General features: G+C 31.4%; 1 long non-coding RNA gene across 1 annotated transcript; it reads left to right on the top strand.

Annotated features, from left to right (window-relative positions):
- Positions 1-251: 251 nt before the first annotated feature.
- On the top strand, positions 252-6319 carry LOC146997610 (uncharacterized). Its single transcript, XR_015040717.1, has 4 exons — positions 252-390; positions 1460-1569; positions 3895-3937; positions 6082-6319. It is a non-coding gene; the product is annotated as an uncharacterized LOC146997610 (long non-coding RNA).
- Positions 6320-17256: the final 10937 nt, after the last annotated feature.

Genomic DNA, 17256 nt, shown 5'->3' with positions numbered 1-17256 from the left:
ACGCTATAAAAATTAACCGGATTTACGATTATACACTGAGCATGCGCATATACAGACATTTCTATTTTTCGTAGAAAAATTTAATTATTACCTTAATACAGAGATGCTGTGAATATAAATTTATATAATGCAAAAGTAAGTTTATTTCATATGCTAATTTAGAGGCTTTCTTAATATGTTTAATTATAAAGAAAAAAAAAAGCGTTGCAATTCTTGTTCACTGACCAATGGCAAAGCAGACACTTTCTACTTCCGGTTGTGGCGGGATATTTGTGAAGTCAGCACTCAGCAATGGCGGTCGAAAAGAATGGTAAAGTCGCAAAGAATACTGTCTGTTCGTGGATTGGCGTTTGTGACAGAATCCATCGAAGTTACTAATAATTGAAGAAAGTAAGTGAATATTTTATATTTTCAGTGTTTAATACTCGTACTTTTTTCACCTATATAAAATTTTATAAATAGCGTCTGTGTAGGAAATGTGATTTTTCTTTTGTGTACGTGCCTAATGATTCATTTTCAGGATTTGGTACTGTTAAATTTTGCACTAGTCTGTTTCTTACTGTTTGTGTCACTCCTTTTTGTATGTGTCTCACCTTTTTATAGTTATATTATTTTTACTCAAACGTTTTAATATTTATCTTAAAGCATACTGTAATTAAGCAGGAAATAGCTTTTAATGGAAAAAGAAAGGCAATATTAACATGACTAATTGTTCAGAAATCTGTTATGGAAATGTTATCTACCTTATGCCAAAAAATAAAGCATGTAACTTTCATTTATTTATGAAATTCAAAATTTTTTATTTGCTTAGTGTTTTCCCTAAAAATAATTTAATTTCTTATTTTTGAATTTAGTTTTATAAATTTGCTTTAATATATAATCTTTAACTCAAAGATATTGTGCTATTAAAAAAGGAAACTTTATGCCATAGAAACGCAGGTACTTTGTTCCAAATCTGTGTTCATTTTTTTTTTATATATATACTGAATTTTTATGCACTAGTAATTACTGAAATATATCCTTTCATGAATAATAAGTAAGTCCTAAGTCCTTTCATGAATGCATTTCTTTTTTGTTTGTTTGATTTTGTTGTTTTAAAAGATCTGCCATAGTTAAAGAAAGAAAATAAAGTAAGAATGCTTTACTTTCAGTTTTGAATAAATTTATTACTATTTACTGCAGCTTCAAGTTTCTCTAAACATAATTTTCGAAGTCAAAACTTGATAGTTATGTTGATTATTAGACTTGCATGAAAAAATTTATTGAAAAATTAGTATTTGATCTAAAATACCTTAAATTATTTGAATTATATTTTACTAAATCATGTATTTTGATATAACTAGATAGTTAAAAAAATTTAAATTGTAAATGTGCAGAAATGCTTATATAAAACCAAGAAATTGTTTATATTTTTGTTGCTTTTTCCCTTGTAAATTAATTATATATATATATATTACAGTCTGGGGAGTCAGCACCCTGCTGAATTGTAGTAAACGAGATGTCCAATCTACTAGACCATCAAAGATGCAGATTTGGATTTTCTATTTCATAGTTATTGAAATCATAATGGTATGTTTGTTTAAATTAGTACTGTTTATGAATGTGATAAAAATAAATTCTGATAAGATAAGAAATTATTTATTTTCTGTTAATTATGAACTGTAAATAATGTAACCAATTTTCTTCATAGTATATTTACTAAACATTTTTTTTTTTTTTTTTTATATAAAAGGGAGGTAGTCTTATTTATACAATTCTTGCAGAGATACCAAGAAATAAAACATTTCAGGAATTTTCACTCAGTATATCTTGATGTGTAAAATCGTGTTGTTCAATGCCATATTACTTTTTCACAGGAAAGTAATTTTATTGATCTAACATATGCATAAATCGAACTTTTTTAAGAATGATTACAGTTTCTAAGCTAACTTAAAATTTTCAGATTTAGAAAATATATGTTTAATGTAGCATTAGTTTTCCATGGAATAGAAAAGGTTTTCAAAATGTTCAGTTGTTAGAGGGAAATAATATAAATGAGATTGTCCTGATACAGTTTCAGCTGGAAATGAAACTGAGTTTTCGGATAGTGAAGATTTCATTTAAGAATTCTGATAAAACTGATTAATGTAAATCCTCTGCATTTAAAAATTCTAATAAAACTGATTAATGTAAATCCTCTGCATTTAAAAATTCTAATAAAACTGATTAATGTAAATCCTCTGCATTTAAAAATTCTAATAAAACTGATTAATGTAAATCCTCTGCATTTAAAAATTCTAATAAAACTGATTAATGTAAATCCTCTGCATTTAAAAATTCTAATAAAACTGATTAATGTAAATCCTCTGCATTTAAGAATTCTAATAAAACTGATTAATGTAAATCCTCTGCATTTAAGAATTCTAATGAAACTGAATAATGTAAATCCTGTGATTCATGTAGGTATTCTTCTGTTATCAGGAGATTCAGAAATGTGTGTTTATATGCATGCATTTTTAAACGTAGGTGCTCGTGTGTGCATGTGTATATTCTTTATGTATGTGTATATGCACATACATGCATATACACATGCTTACATATCTACAGTGGAACCCCGAGATACGAGTTTAATTCGTTCCAGCATTCAACTGGTATAGCGAATTTCTCGTATCTAGAAACAAGCTTCCCCATTGAAAATAATGGAAATTCAGTTAACCCGTTCCACACCCCAAAAAATATCAACATTTTAATATCAAGTCAATTTTTCCTAATAAATAACACTGGTAAATAATATAACAATAGTTTAACTTTGTTACCAACATTTTAACTCATTCTCATTAATCCACACCAACAACAGCTTCTCAACATCTAGGAATACTTTTATGGTGCTTGGAAGCAACGATAATTCCTTTGGCTACATCAGGTTTCTTAATTTCTTCCTGCTTCTTCAGAATAGTATAGATTTTCGATGTTGAAAGGCCGCAAGTCTTCGCCAATTCCGTCACCATGCTTATGTTTATCTACGATTTCTTTCTTGATATCGACGGCCATGGCCTCCTTATTTTTCTTTGCAGCACTATCTGAGGCAGCAATCTTCTTGCGAGGCATCTTGAAATAATTATTTTCACGTTAAATGTTAAAACAATTAACTTGCAAGTGCACAAACGCGTATATAAAAGAACACTGAGTGATCTGACGAGGGGATTCCCCGAGTTGAGCCGGATAGGGAAATGGCGCCACCCATACCAACAGCCTGACTCATTGTTGATTACTCGAATTAATCTCGTATTTTGCTCATACTTTCCTCGTATCTCGAGGTTTCATTGTACATTTCTGAATCCCGTCCTAATAACGGAGGAGTACCTTTGCCAGTATTGCAACAGAGCTAGAATGAATTATTGTGTTAAATATGTGCAAATTGCATGCTTAAAGTACTGTTATTTTCTAAAAATATTATGTATGTCTATTTTTTACAAGAAGAAAAAATAGCTAAAAGCTGTTAATTTACTCGGATTTATTAGTCCAAAGGGGCTTTGTCCCTAAAGAACTATTGTTTTTGTTTTGCATTGGTTCACTATAAATATCTGTTTCACTTTTCAAACTGTTCCTACCAAATGTTAGAGTCCTTAGTGTGGGATTAATACTCTCTATCTTAGTGCCCTCTATAACCTATGTTAGGGTTAACCTGTATAACCTACAAGGATTGCCAGTTTAGGCGAGATATCTAGGTAGTCATTATAATACGTACCTTATTTTTTATTATTTTTAAATTAAGTTGAAAGTAATAAACTAGTTTTCAAGAATGGAGTTAAACTAGATTTGCATTCAACTCTGGTTTATTGTATTAATGATGTTTTGCTGTAACAAATATGAATTTTTTGTTTAAGTATAATAATTTAAAATGTTTTTTTCTAGAGAATGAAGTACTGCCACTAAGGTAAAGGTGCTAACTTGCAAGGTAATTTTCTATTCTACATTAACTCAATCTTTATGTCCTGTTACAGATATATTGGCAGAAATAATGAAAACCTGACATTCAAAAAGAAAAATAATAATGTTGAATGTAGTATATTAGATGGTTAACTTAGGTTTGGCAACTCATTAATAATCTTACACATGTTGAGTACGAATAACTTTGACAATTACCGGTATTTTCAATAGTATAAAATTAGGCAAAAAGCAGTTTTAGCTTAGCACCGATTTTAAATACAACTCTCTTACCAATGTTGGTTTGACGAAGGTAAAATATAATTGAATTTAATAAGTTGGAAATACTGTCTGTCTTTCCATGAGTTAAAAAATAATTTCAAATAAAATTTCTTTTTTTCAGTTTTACATGTTATTTGTTTAATGTTATTGTAATCTGATTTATCATATTTAGTCACATATTCCATCCCTCTTTGCACTATTCAAAGGACTTATCAGTTTCAGCAATATTTTTTTTTTACCAGTATACATTTTTACCATAACTCTGTTTCTAAATCATATCCTGAAAAATTAAGGAGTAAAGTACACAAAAAAGGAAAATATGCAAGTAAATAATGGCATTTAGTGTTGTTTATGTGTCTAATATTTGTACTAGATTGTAAAAGTTATATAATTCTATTAGCTTTTTTAAATTATTCTTTTTGAAATTCAGGTGCTTTTTTGCACCCAAATGGTTAAAGCCCTAGTGTGACTTTGGTACTTTGATCTAACTTCTATTCCTAATAAATAATCCAGCTGCATACAGTTTACTCAATTTCTGCCATCAATTCAATTTCTCTTGTGTAAGGTAAACAATATTAGCTTTTTTTAAATATATCTTTTACAACTATTCCATCAGGTAGATTTCTTTCATATTTTGCCTTAATTGAGTCATCCTGCTAATTAAGAATTTATTAAAGTTAATATGTTAAGTTTTTGTGTGTATAATTCATTTTAAGTATGTGCAAGCAAATGCATACATTAACAGTTACGTAGAATTATGTTTTGGGTATCAAATTCAGAAAATTTGGAGCTGTTTTTAGAAGATTTATTAATGATTTATACTATATTAATATTGGTAAAAAAATTCTGTGGCTTTTATATGAGAGTATATATTTTAAAATAGCTGCATGATATGGTAGAGGTAAAAAGCTTCATGTGGATCATAAATTAATATTATGTGGCAATTTTTCATTTATTTAATAAAGAAAATATTCAAGCCACAATTAAAATTTTTTCACTGGATTATTTGCATACAAAGTTTGCAGCAAATATTTCCTGCAACAGAAGTGACAATTTTTATTTTGCCAAGACAGGAAATTTAGTTAGTGAAAGCAGTAACCCTATTTTGAGATGTTAAACAGGAAGGCAAATTTTTGAATTTAAATTGATTTTTGAAGGAAGACTTATTTAGTCTTACTATCATTCTACGTGGCTCTTAACTTTTTTATGGTATTTATAATTTTATTGTTATTCAGCATTCTGTTTACTTAGAATGCACATGAATGTAGACTTGAAATATTTTATATTGCAAACTGAGATGCCATTGTTATCATAATTAAAGATTTTTGCTCTGATTTTGGAGGAATTTACTGATAATACTTTTGATTGTGTATTGGTTTCTGGTTTATTGAAATGTGTAAAATAGCCTGTTAATGCATATACGTATGTTAATGACATGTATATGTTTATGAAGTATTCTGTTATATGTATATAGTGTTGTGATTAGTTTTCTGCTTACTCTTTATTTAAGAAAACGTTATCTGTAAGAAAGCGAATATTCTTTATTATATGTAGGAGTAAAATTGAAAAGGCTAATGCAATATAATTAATACAAAATTAAGTTTTTTCTCATGTACTTAAATACAAACATAGCCATTAAAGACTTTCTCGACCTTGCAGTTCTAAACAAATCTTAAGTATTTTTCACTTGAAATTATAGGCATTGTGTAAGGTATATAATTGAAGCTTACTGTGTGATAGTGTGAAATTAAATTTTTAATTACTGAAATGTAAATTTTTAAATATGAAATACTCAGTGCATTTTATATGCATCTTTTAATACTTCAACTATATTTAAAAACTGAAAACATCTGAAGTGTGAAATTATTACAAATTTTTCTTTTTCTTGTTTAGGAGCTGTTCTCAAAACATTGGGTGACAAAGAATTCACTTTTACAAAAATCGAGCAGGATATTAAAGACAGCGAACTATAGAACAAATATGGCGAAGCTGCATGAAGTCTATGTTGAATTTTATTATTGAAAAAAATATGCTCTTCAGATTTAATGTTAGTTTTTATTGTTTAGCAGTAATTGCAGTTTTTGAATACCTGTAAAATAAACCTAATTCTTAAATTAATTTCATGTGTATTTCTTTTGCAAGTATTACAGTTCATAATACTTCAAACAACTTGAAATTTTATACTTGTTAATTTATGTGGGATATGTTCATAATAATTTTAAATAACTCATTGTCATCATATGAGCATAATCTAAAATGCACAGCGTTTGACAACAAATTAATAAAAAATTAGCCAACTTCTAATTGCTTTCTTTTGTCCAGTTGCCTCTTTTTAAATCATTTAATACCATAAAGCTATTTGATGAAAAAAATAATTGGTATGTTCACATCAACATGCACATTTATAATGATGTTATAGAAAAAGTCACATGAGATAAATATTAAGAAATTCAATATTCCTAAACAAATTAGCTTTTTGAAATTTTATCTGGTATATAAGATAAAATAAAGAACATATTTAGGTAATTTTGAATTTATAGAATTTTATGAACTTATTTGTGAAATTAACAGTTCCCTTGTAAAAGGGAACTTTTTAAAAATACCTCAATAAAGCATTTCTTTTGTAGAGGTGAACTTTTAGTACTGATCTAATATATTTATAAGATTTTAAACTGAAAAAGACAACAATAATAGATTACAATACATTGCAAGATTGACTGATAAATGTAAAATTTTTACATATCATAATTATGTGTGTAATTAAAACAGAAGCTACTTGATTAACTTGCATGCAAATTAATATTTTCTTTAACATGTTTGGGATAAACTGAATTTTAATAAATAAATATGTATATATTTGTGTATTATCTGAAGATATGAATGAAATATTTGTCACATTAAACATTCATCTTCAAGGAAAATAAAGTCAACTTGGTAAACTATTGGAAAAGGTAAGTTTTATACAATTTCCTGGTCTATATTTAACAATTTTAAAATTTAGCACACTCATTGAAGTAATCTAAACGTATGTTTTCTTTTGTGCTACATTCGTTTACTGAATTTGTTAATTAACTATATTGTACTTTAGATAGAAATTAACGTAGAAATTCCTTGTATTTTACGGTATAAAAACTTATATATTTGATAATAATTGACCTAAATCTTCCCTATGTTTTCTTTGCATATACGAATGACTGGTAAAAATTTAGTCCGATGTCTTCTCCTCTTTACTGTGTAAAGTGCACATTTTTGGTAAAAAATTTGCATAAATCTCCAATTACCTATTTACTGCATTTTTCGTAAAATGTGCTTATTTTAATCTCTTATTTTTTATATAAATCTATGCAAAAATGTTCTGCATATTATGATTAAAAGATAAAATTAATATCAAATTTTTACATATCCACCTTTTAGGTATGTACAGCAATATGGAATATCTATAACTGGAAAATTTAAATGCAAAAAAATTAATTTCTTTTCAAAAATTACATAACACTAAAAGGCTGAAAATCACTTTTAATATTTCATTTAAAAGTGACTACAATATATGCAATAAATTTTGTAAACCTGAGTTCTATGTTTTAAATCAATTAATGCTATCGTTCATTTACATGGCATAAGAAAATGTCCTTCGGAAAACCAAATAATTTATTTAAAGTGTTATTTAGTAAACAACTGTTTGGTACAGTTGTTTACTAAATTTAAATTTATGAAATGAATTTAGTAAACAAAAATGCAAATGATCGATAGCATTAATTGATTTAAAACACAGAATTGATGTTTACAAAATTTATTGCATATTTTGTAGTCACTTTGAAATGAAATATTAAAAGTAATTTTCAGCCTTTAAGTGTTACATAATTTTTTTATAGAATTTTTTTTTTTTTTTTTTTTTTTTTTTTTGCATTTACTAGTGCATTTAAATTTTCCAGTTATATATATTCCATATTGCTGTACATAACTAAAAGGCAGATATGTAAGAATTTGATATAAAAATTATTTTACCTTTTAATCATAGCATACAAAAAGTTTTTGCATAGATTTATATAAAAAATAAGAGATTAAAATAAGTACATTTTATGAAAAATGCAGTGAAAAGGTAATTGGAGATTTATGCAAATTTTTTACCAAAAAATGTGTATTTATACACAGTAAAGTGGAGAATACATCGGATTAAATTTTTACCAGTCATTCGCATATGCAAAGAAAACATAGGGAAGATTTAGGTCAATTACTATCAAATATATACGTTTTTGTACCGTAAATTACGGGAAATATATACGTTTTTGTACCGTAAAATACGGGGAATATCTACCTTAATTTTTACCTAATATATACGTTTATATACAGTAAAAAATCGGGGAAATTTACGTAAATTTTTACTAAATATATACGCATACGTGAAGCAAAAAATTGAGATTTACGTATATACTAAAAATATACGTAAATCCCTGAAATTTACGTATATTATACGTAAAAGTAGCGAATGAACAGTAGTCTCTCGCGTAAATATACCTAAATTTTACGTAAAAGTTACGTATAGTATTACGTAAAAATATACGTAAATATTTAGTAATTGCCACTGGACACTTTTTATGATATTTTTACGTTCAACTTGAACGTTTTTTATACGAAAGGCCATTCGTAAATTGCACGTATTTTTCTCGTGCAATTTACGAACGCATGCTGCCTGGGAAGTGCTTCTACATCCAAAATAAACATAAATAAACCATCAGAGAACAAGCAATCAACAGAAGGACAATCTCGTAATAGCAATAAAGTCCCACCCATTATAGTGGATAACGTGACTAAAGCTGACGAGTTTCTTGCTAATTTAAGCAAGAAACCTGGCAAAAAGATTATGGGAACACTTAAAGGTGAAAAATTACATATTGAGCTCCCTGATATTGATACTCACCGCTACGTTCGAAAAATAATTGAAAAAACTAAACTAAAAGCTCACACTTTCCAACTACCAAATGAAAACGTGCTCAAAGTCGTTATCTGAGGTTTACCAACTACGATGAACACTAACTATATCGTCCAAGAATTAAACAACCAAGGACTTAGCTATATAACCTTAATGCGTAATATAAAAGAAAATAAACCAATGCCGCTCTTTTTAATTCACATTCCAAAAACGGACTCTGCCACGAAAACCTTTGAGCTAAAAACACATCGGACATATGAATATTTCTGCTGAATACTTGAAACGGAAGCCCGGCCCACCCCAGTGCTACCGATGTCAGCAATGTTTTCACAGTTCGCTTCTGTGTACTAGAGACTGGGTTTGCGTACGTTGTGGAGATAACCATGAACGCCAAAACTGTCCTGTTGACAGGAATAAACCTGCAACGTGTTATCACTCTTTAGGGCCACATCCGGCGAATTTCTCTCAGTGCCCAGCAAGACCTCAACAAAATAGATCAAAATTTACTCCTATGAGAAATCCAATGAATCTGCATACAGAAGATTTCCCTCCTCTCAGCACAAATCCAGAAAATAATCAAAATGCGCACATCGCTGAACCCCAAGAAGCAAATAATTCGCTCTCAGAAATTTCCAATCTTGGATCTTTAAAAACTATATGGACTACAATAACCGAAGGCCTAAAAGAATGAAAAACAAAAATCTGCTATTGACAAAATCAGCATCATAGTTAACATCATTGATAAAGTTTGCAGTTACATTTAATATGCCTAAAAACGTCAATATGAGAAGCTTTAAAATTATTTCCTGGAATGCAAATGACTTAACAAATGAATAACAAAAAGAATGAATTAGGTGATCTTATTCTTAAATTAGAACCGGATGCTCTGTTAATACAAGAGTCTCACTTACAACCTGCAAACAAAGTACTTTATGCAAATTATGCTACTTTCAGATCTGACAGAACTACAGGGCGAGGAGGTGGAATTATTACTTTCGTTAAAAGGAGTATACAGCATCAACTTAAACAAAACCAATCTACTTCTTTTTAGAGTAATTCTATTGAAATTGAACCTAACAAATCCATAATCTCCAATATTTATATTCCACTGAATTATAGACCAATTATGGCTGAAATTGAACATCTTTTGGACCCTAATTATCCCTCTCTTGTAGGTGGCGATTTTAATGCGAAACACCAATGTTGGAATCCTGGTGCAAGTAATAGAAAAGGTACTGAAATTTTCAGTTTGATCCAAGATAAATATTATGTTACACATGCTCCTGATGAACCAATACATTTTGGTTACCATAGCCCCTCCATCATTGACTTTTTTCTTCCAAATAACCTCAGTTGCACTAGTCAAACTTCTGCTATTCCTGCTTTATCGTCTGATCATAATCCTATCTTGCTAGAAATTAATATCATCTGCTTCCTTCCTGCATTAGGTCGCAGCATTGGAATTACCACTTGGAACAAATATTCTCAAATTCTGACAGAAACTATACCAGAAAATCCTTGCATTAGCAGTAAAGAAGCCTTACACACGGAAATTCAAAATTTTACCAACAGTGATGAACAAGCTTTAAGTTCTACGAACAAATTCATCAGTAATCATCCTTTTCTCTTCAGAATAACATCAGGCAAAATATTAAATATAAAAATCGCATCCGGAAATTATGGCAATCTACTAGAGACCCAAGAATTAAAGCTCACTTAAACGCTCTTCAAAGGACCATTGAAAAAGATATCAGGAAAATTAAATCTCAACGATGGAACTTAAACACTCTTGCTACTGAAGACAATTCCCTCTATGACATTGCTCGTAAATTCAAAAAGCCTTTCAAGCAGATTCCTCCACTTCATGGTTGCAATGGACTTGTTTATTCTGATGAAGGTAAAGCCAATACTTTCGGCGACATTCTTGGAGATACCTTTACTCTCAATGCTTCCCCATATGATAATGATCATATCACCAAAGTCAATAGCACAGTATATTCTTTCCTTAATAGCCCTGGACCACTTAATTTCACCTTTCTTGCTTCTCCGAGAATTGTTGCGGATTTTATTAGCTCTTTAAAAACTAAAAAAGCTGCTGGATGTGACGTCATTTCCTCCAAAGCACTCAAGCATGTTCCAATTAATGCAGTTACGTGCTTAACTAAAATAATTAACTCAGTTATCAAGCTCTCTTACTTCCCAAAAGTATGGAAACATGCAGTTGTTGTTGTCTTCCCTAAGCCTCATCAAAGTTCTACTTTTCCTCAAAATTATCGGCCTATGAGTTTACCTAGTGAAATTTCTAAAACTGCTGAAAAAATTATTCTGTTTTATATTAATCGAATCATGCCTCCTAGCTCTTATATTCCTGATGAACAATTTGGATTCAGACATCTGCACAGCACCAATCATCAGCTTCTCCGCGTTATCAATTACATTACTGATGGATTCAATAGCAAATTTCCTACCGGCGCAAGAACACGGGCAACAAGAACGTATATTCAAACTAATTCAGATCAATTTTCTGAACCACTTTATTCGACTTATTGCCTCTTACCTCAGAAATCGCACTTTTGCTGTCAAAGTTGGAAACACCCTCTCAACTACTAGAAATATTACTGCAGGTTTCACTCAAGGCTCCGTTCTCTCTCCTTTTCTTTACAATATTTATACTCAAGACATTCCAAAAGAATCTCATATTACTATCGCTTTATTTCCCGACGATACCGTTATCCTATCTCAAGCTTCAACCATCAATACTATACAAATTTTTCTACAAAACTATTTGGAGCTTCTTGAAGACTGGATGACGCTGTGGAGAATTGCCGTTAACACTGACAAAACCAAAGCCATTATTTTCAGAAAAGGACAAACAAACGTCCTTCCGCCTAACCTCATTTTCTTTGACGACGAAATTCAGTGGACGGATCAAGGGAAGTATCTCGGAGTCACACTTGACAGAAAACTCACTTTTCGGCAACATTCACACGAAACTGTCAGGAAATTCAATATCTCAATAGCTACTATGCGTCCTCTCCTCGGCAGATATAGCAATCTGACTATCAACAATAAGCTTATTTTATACAAGTCCATCCTTAGACCTACTTTACGCCAGTCCGGTATGGGGACTTGCTGCTAAAACCCACATAAAAAAGATCCAAGTAATTCAAAATAAAACCCTCCGTGAAATTATTAATGCACCCTGGTTCATTCCAAATTCATATATTCACAAAGATCTTCAAATTGATTCTATACAATATTATATAAAAAAACTTGCAACAAAGTTTGTTCTTTCTGTACTATTACACCCAAACAGCTGTATCAGCTCTTTGCGATGCTCACATTTTCCTACAGCAAAACACAAATATCCTTCGGATAATCTTACGTAACATTTTGTTAATTATTTGAAGTACCTACTACCTTACTGATCCAAAATTTCTTTTTAAATTGCTGGTTTATTTTCATTCATTTCATCTTTCTTCGCCAATTGATGGCGGCTAGGTGAAATATCCCATTCTACCATTTTGATTCTTCACATTTTCCTTTTGTTGTTCCAGACATTCCTTTATCTGATGCAGAGTAAAAGCGCGCTGTCTCTCTCTTGCTATTCGACACAAGAAGAGAACTTTTAAACTGAGAAGACTCGCATCTCTATCCCTTTGTTTCATCTGCCACATATACTCCCTTCGAAGGAGAGGAAGAAACCGTCTTCATCGGCTGGGTCCATGGTTCAGCCATAGGAGACAAGGCCTTATGTCCTTGCGGTAGTTCTCTCTTGGCAATATTATGAAGTAATGAGTGATGCCTAGCCCCACAAGCGAGGCAGCTGGTTTTACATTTGCAGTCAATTACCTTGTGAAAGGTTTGTAAACAATTAGAACAAAGCTTATGTTTCTTAACAAGATCAATTCTTTCAGTAATAGTAGCGTTTTTGAGCGCTTCACATGTATATATGGAGTGATTAGAAAAACATATTCTGCATTCTTCCTTTTTGTTGCTAGATTTAATTAGAAGACTTTTAGAACGATTAAATGAAGAATTTGCGGAATTATACGAATTATTCAAATCCTTGTTTGTTTGCGGTATATTTCTAGAGAGACTTTCTAGATAAGGAGAAGTATGTTTATTAATAAAATTTCTGATAATTTATCGCGCTCATAGCTGAGTATATTCAATGCGCGCAAATTCTTTTTTAAACAGTCTAGCAAGTCACGCAATTCTTTTACTGATTCCATTTTAACTTTGGATAACTCATAATATTCCAAATATGAGTATCTACTATTTTTTTTTTTTTGTTTTCGTATCTTTTCTCCAGTGCTTTCATCAAAGATTCGTAAGTGTCATCTGTTGTTTTGCTTTGCTTTGCTTTGTCTTTGAAAGATGCATGCAAATAAAAAAACCTTTTGAGAGTTTGATAAATGAGGATCTTTAGAAATAAGATTTTGAAATGCAATTTTAAACGCATTAAAATCTTCATAACGAGCAGAAAACTTTGGTAACGGTATTTGCGGCAATGGGATTTCGAGTGATTTCGATCGTACCGTATTAACCGCTTTCTTTGCATTTAATGTACCATCTAATAATTCTGATAATGAAGAAATGAGGTTTAAAAGACTTACCTCATTCTTTTCTATTCTTGAGTCCATATCTGCGAGATCCTCATCTATTTCTTGTAACTCTTCGTCTTTAGCTTCTCGATAAAATTGGTTCCGCAGATCTTCTAAGTCTTTAGTGGATTTCCTCAGGGAATTCAATTTAATATTTATTTTCACTGCTGAAGGCGGCGCATCCAAGATGATATTGCGGATAAAATTTTCTGCTTTTGTGATTTTCGGTTTCAAAGAAGCTTTCTGTCTTTTAAGATATGCTAACGTCATTTTAATCCGCTCTCCGGGACGTTAAGGACCAAATGTTAGAGAGTGAGATCCGTCGAAAGAGTAATGAACTGTATTCAATTATAAAGGTTTATCTATCAATAGAAAGGGACAACGCTGTATGGAGCGAGACGGCTCCCGACCCAATGCAACCATTGTGGCGCCAAACGGGATTAGTGCCGCCTCACCGTGATCAATTAACCATGTTTCGACCCCACAGCGCAAGGGCAGACAAGGTAGTACCAGTACGGTCCCTGCCGAGCCTTACTCTGTCCCAAGAACCCTCAGGCCTGCTGTGAAGAGAGTTTATATACCCCCGTAGTTGAGACTGCCTAGGTACAGATCCTAACCAGTATTTCCCAGGCATTCGCCTGAGTCAACCGCCGGGGGAAATAGAAAGGGACAGGAGACTTTAAGGATCTGACTTGTACGCTCTTGCTAGCGCTGATGGCTATTACAAAAGATGGCGTAGGAGCCTAAATGAACAACCGCACTGTTCGCGGTGTACAGAGGTTCTGCCGGTTAAGGGGGTAGGTGTCCCAGCGCCCTCTAGTGAGATTAATGTTACAACAATAGGATGGGACGGAACAAGAAATGAAGTCTAAATAACTGTATATGTATTTTTTAAGTTTTGGAGAGGAGAGAGGATGAATTTCTGGGTGCGGTGAAAGGAATGCACAGGTCAAAACAGGTTAAAAGCCCCTGGTGAATTGACTTATTCTATTTCCCGTCGATAGCTATATTTAACAATAAAATAACACCACACAGATTACAGAAAATAACACACTTAAACGTTCAATACATTTATTTTCCATAACGACTCTCTGGCGCTAGGTTTCACCTTACAGTGTAACATATGCATCGCCAACTTCAAATGCACAACCAAAATCAAGTTTCTCACAGAATATATTTCAGCTCCAATTCTGGTGGCGCATGCGCTATTAGCCAAGATTCTGCTCTGTCGCCAAGTATTTCTCAGTAATACAAAACACCTGGTATGGACAAACTAATAGTATCATGCATCTGACCGACTGAAATAACTAAGTAACCAAAGGTTACTAAGTTATTGTATCATTCATTTACAACGTTACTAAAAGGGGAGGATTAAGCATTTCTAGAAGGTTGGAGAAAAATCGATCTATTGACTGTAAAAATGCGTTTTCGGGAAACTTTTAGAAGGTAATTAAAATGATGAGAAGTCTCCAGATGTCGTGAAGTTGGCGACAAAATTTTCCACCAAGTACCAATAGGAAAGTTTTTGCTAAATTTCGGGTTCTGCATGAGCTATTCTTACAATTCAAATGATAGTCAATTTAGAGCAAAAATATCTATTACCTAACATATTAAATTAAAACACATAAATGCACCAAGTGGCCATAAATTCAATATGATGTAAAATTCACAGTAGTTAAATGATAAGTTTTTATATATATGCTAAACATAAATACGCAAATAAAGATATAAATGAAAATATGTAGCAGCCCAGAAATGTATAAAAAGGCAAATCATAAACAAATAAATAAAAATACTTACAAACATTTGCGAAAATATTTAAGCTCTAACTGTTCTTATTCGTTTGCTCACTTTACACAATTATAAACAAACAAATTATTTAAACAACGCTAAAATGATTGATATGAAGGTATCAATGATTTCGCCATTCATTCTCCATTTAATCTGTAACCATTGTATGGGATTAATGAGAATAGAACAGCTGAGATAAACTATGCACAGTTTTAATTTTTCTTGATTAAAAATCAAGAATGCATAGATATGTTGCGATGGTATGAACAAAAATGACTATTCTATACTTTGATATGGCCTCAAAAAGTACCTCCGGCAGGTTCTTAATTCTCGTTGGAGTAGGGTAATAGCGCAGGAGTTGAGATTCATGAAATGGGCTACTTTATTAATCACTCTTTCGGTAGTGGAGTTTAATGATCATTAAAAGACTTTTAAATTTATTAATTTTAAATTTCTGTTTCTTAACCTCAGCGAAAATTTTTCTGAAAAAATTTAGAAATCTTCAAAAATATTTCTATGCTGAATTTAGTTTAAGTGTTTTTGAATTCGAAAAATCAAGTATATAATGAATAATTTATAAGTTTCAATACATTTGCCTCTTGGCAATTTAAAAACAGATTTTTATGCTTTCCGAAAATTTACTAAGCATTGGAAAGGCAAACTATTCCATAAATAAAAAAACACTTTCTGAAAAAAACTTGAAGAAAATTTAACTGAGAAAAATGCTGTGAGAAATCCTGAAGAAATGGAACTTTTTTTTTTCTTTTTTTCTCTATCTATAGATGCTCTTCCTTTTGCTTTTAAGTATACGCTACCGTTATCTAAATTGCAATAAGTACAACCCTAAACAACATTTCGGTACACCTTAAATTAAAACAATTCAATAAACGGATTTTTAAAATAGTGTCATATGTTTTAAGCATTGGACACTATTTTAAAATACAATAGACGCTCAATTTACAATAGACGCTCATAAGGGATAAAGGTTTCTAACTCCTGATTGCTGTATTGATGTGCCTGGGACCAAGAACGTACAGACGAATCCAGAGAAGGCATAGATATTTGTAAATGTTTAGTGTTTGTGCGACATTGGGTTCCTCAAAATATACGGTGAGCTGAACGATCTCTCGAGTGGTTTGGTGGTGGAGGAAGAGGGGTTGGATACTTTCGGAGCCTTTCCCTCGGGGTGCTTTCTTTCAAAATTGGGGCGTAACCTGATAAAGTCGTACCAAAAACTTCTAGGATTAAGAAAGAAAGTTTTAACAAAGCAGGAGTGGCTCCGTCAGACTGAAGAGGGAAACTAGGCACATAGTTTATTTTACAGAGCTATCCATCCAGCTATAATACTTTTTCCGGCATGCATGAAATAATTATCGGGTTGGTACGTGGTATTGCCGTTGGCTTGTGACACCAATTTTTTCCACGCCGTATAGACGTAAATCAAATAAGGTATCCGTGCAAGTTGATTAATTAATAGACTATTTATTTTGAGTAAAAAAAAACCTACGAAAATCCAAGTTTAAATTATCGAGAAAAGATTAATCAAAGAACGAATTCTATAAGTTCTTTAATTCTTTTTAATTATCTCTCAATTTCCTGCACACCTGGCGACTTGCCGAAGAGAACTGGTCCTTCCACGATTTAGCAGCACACTAGTAAACTAGTTTATATTACATGTATGAAAGCATCTCTCCTTTGCATGCACGTTGTTTGGTTATACTGTCTCCTATCGGATGGTCA

This window comes from Stegodyphus dumicola, chromosome 4, assembly GCF_044657685.1.
Source record: "Stegodyphus dumicola isolate Sdum_Otavi_A_Nest chromosome 4, ASM4465768v1".
NCBI lineage: Eukaryota > Metazoa > Arthropoda > Arachnida > Araneae > Eresidae > Stegodyphus > Stegodyphus dumicola.
The sequence above is the reverse complement of the archived record's forward strand: the minus strand, read 5'-3'. Positions and strand labels throughout refer to the sequence as shown.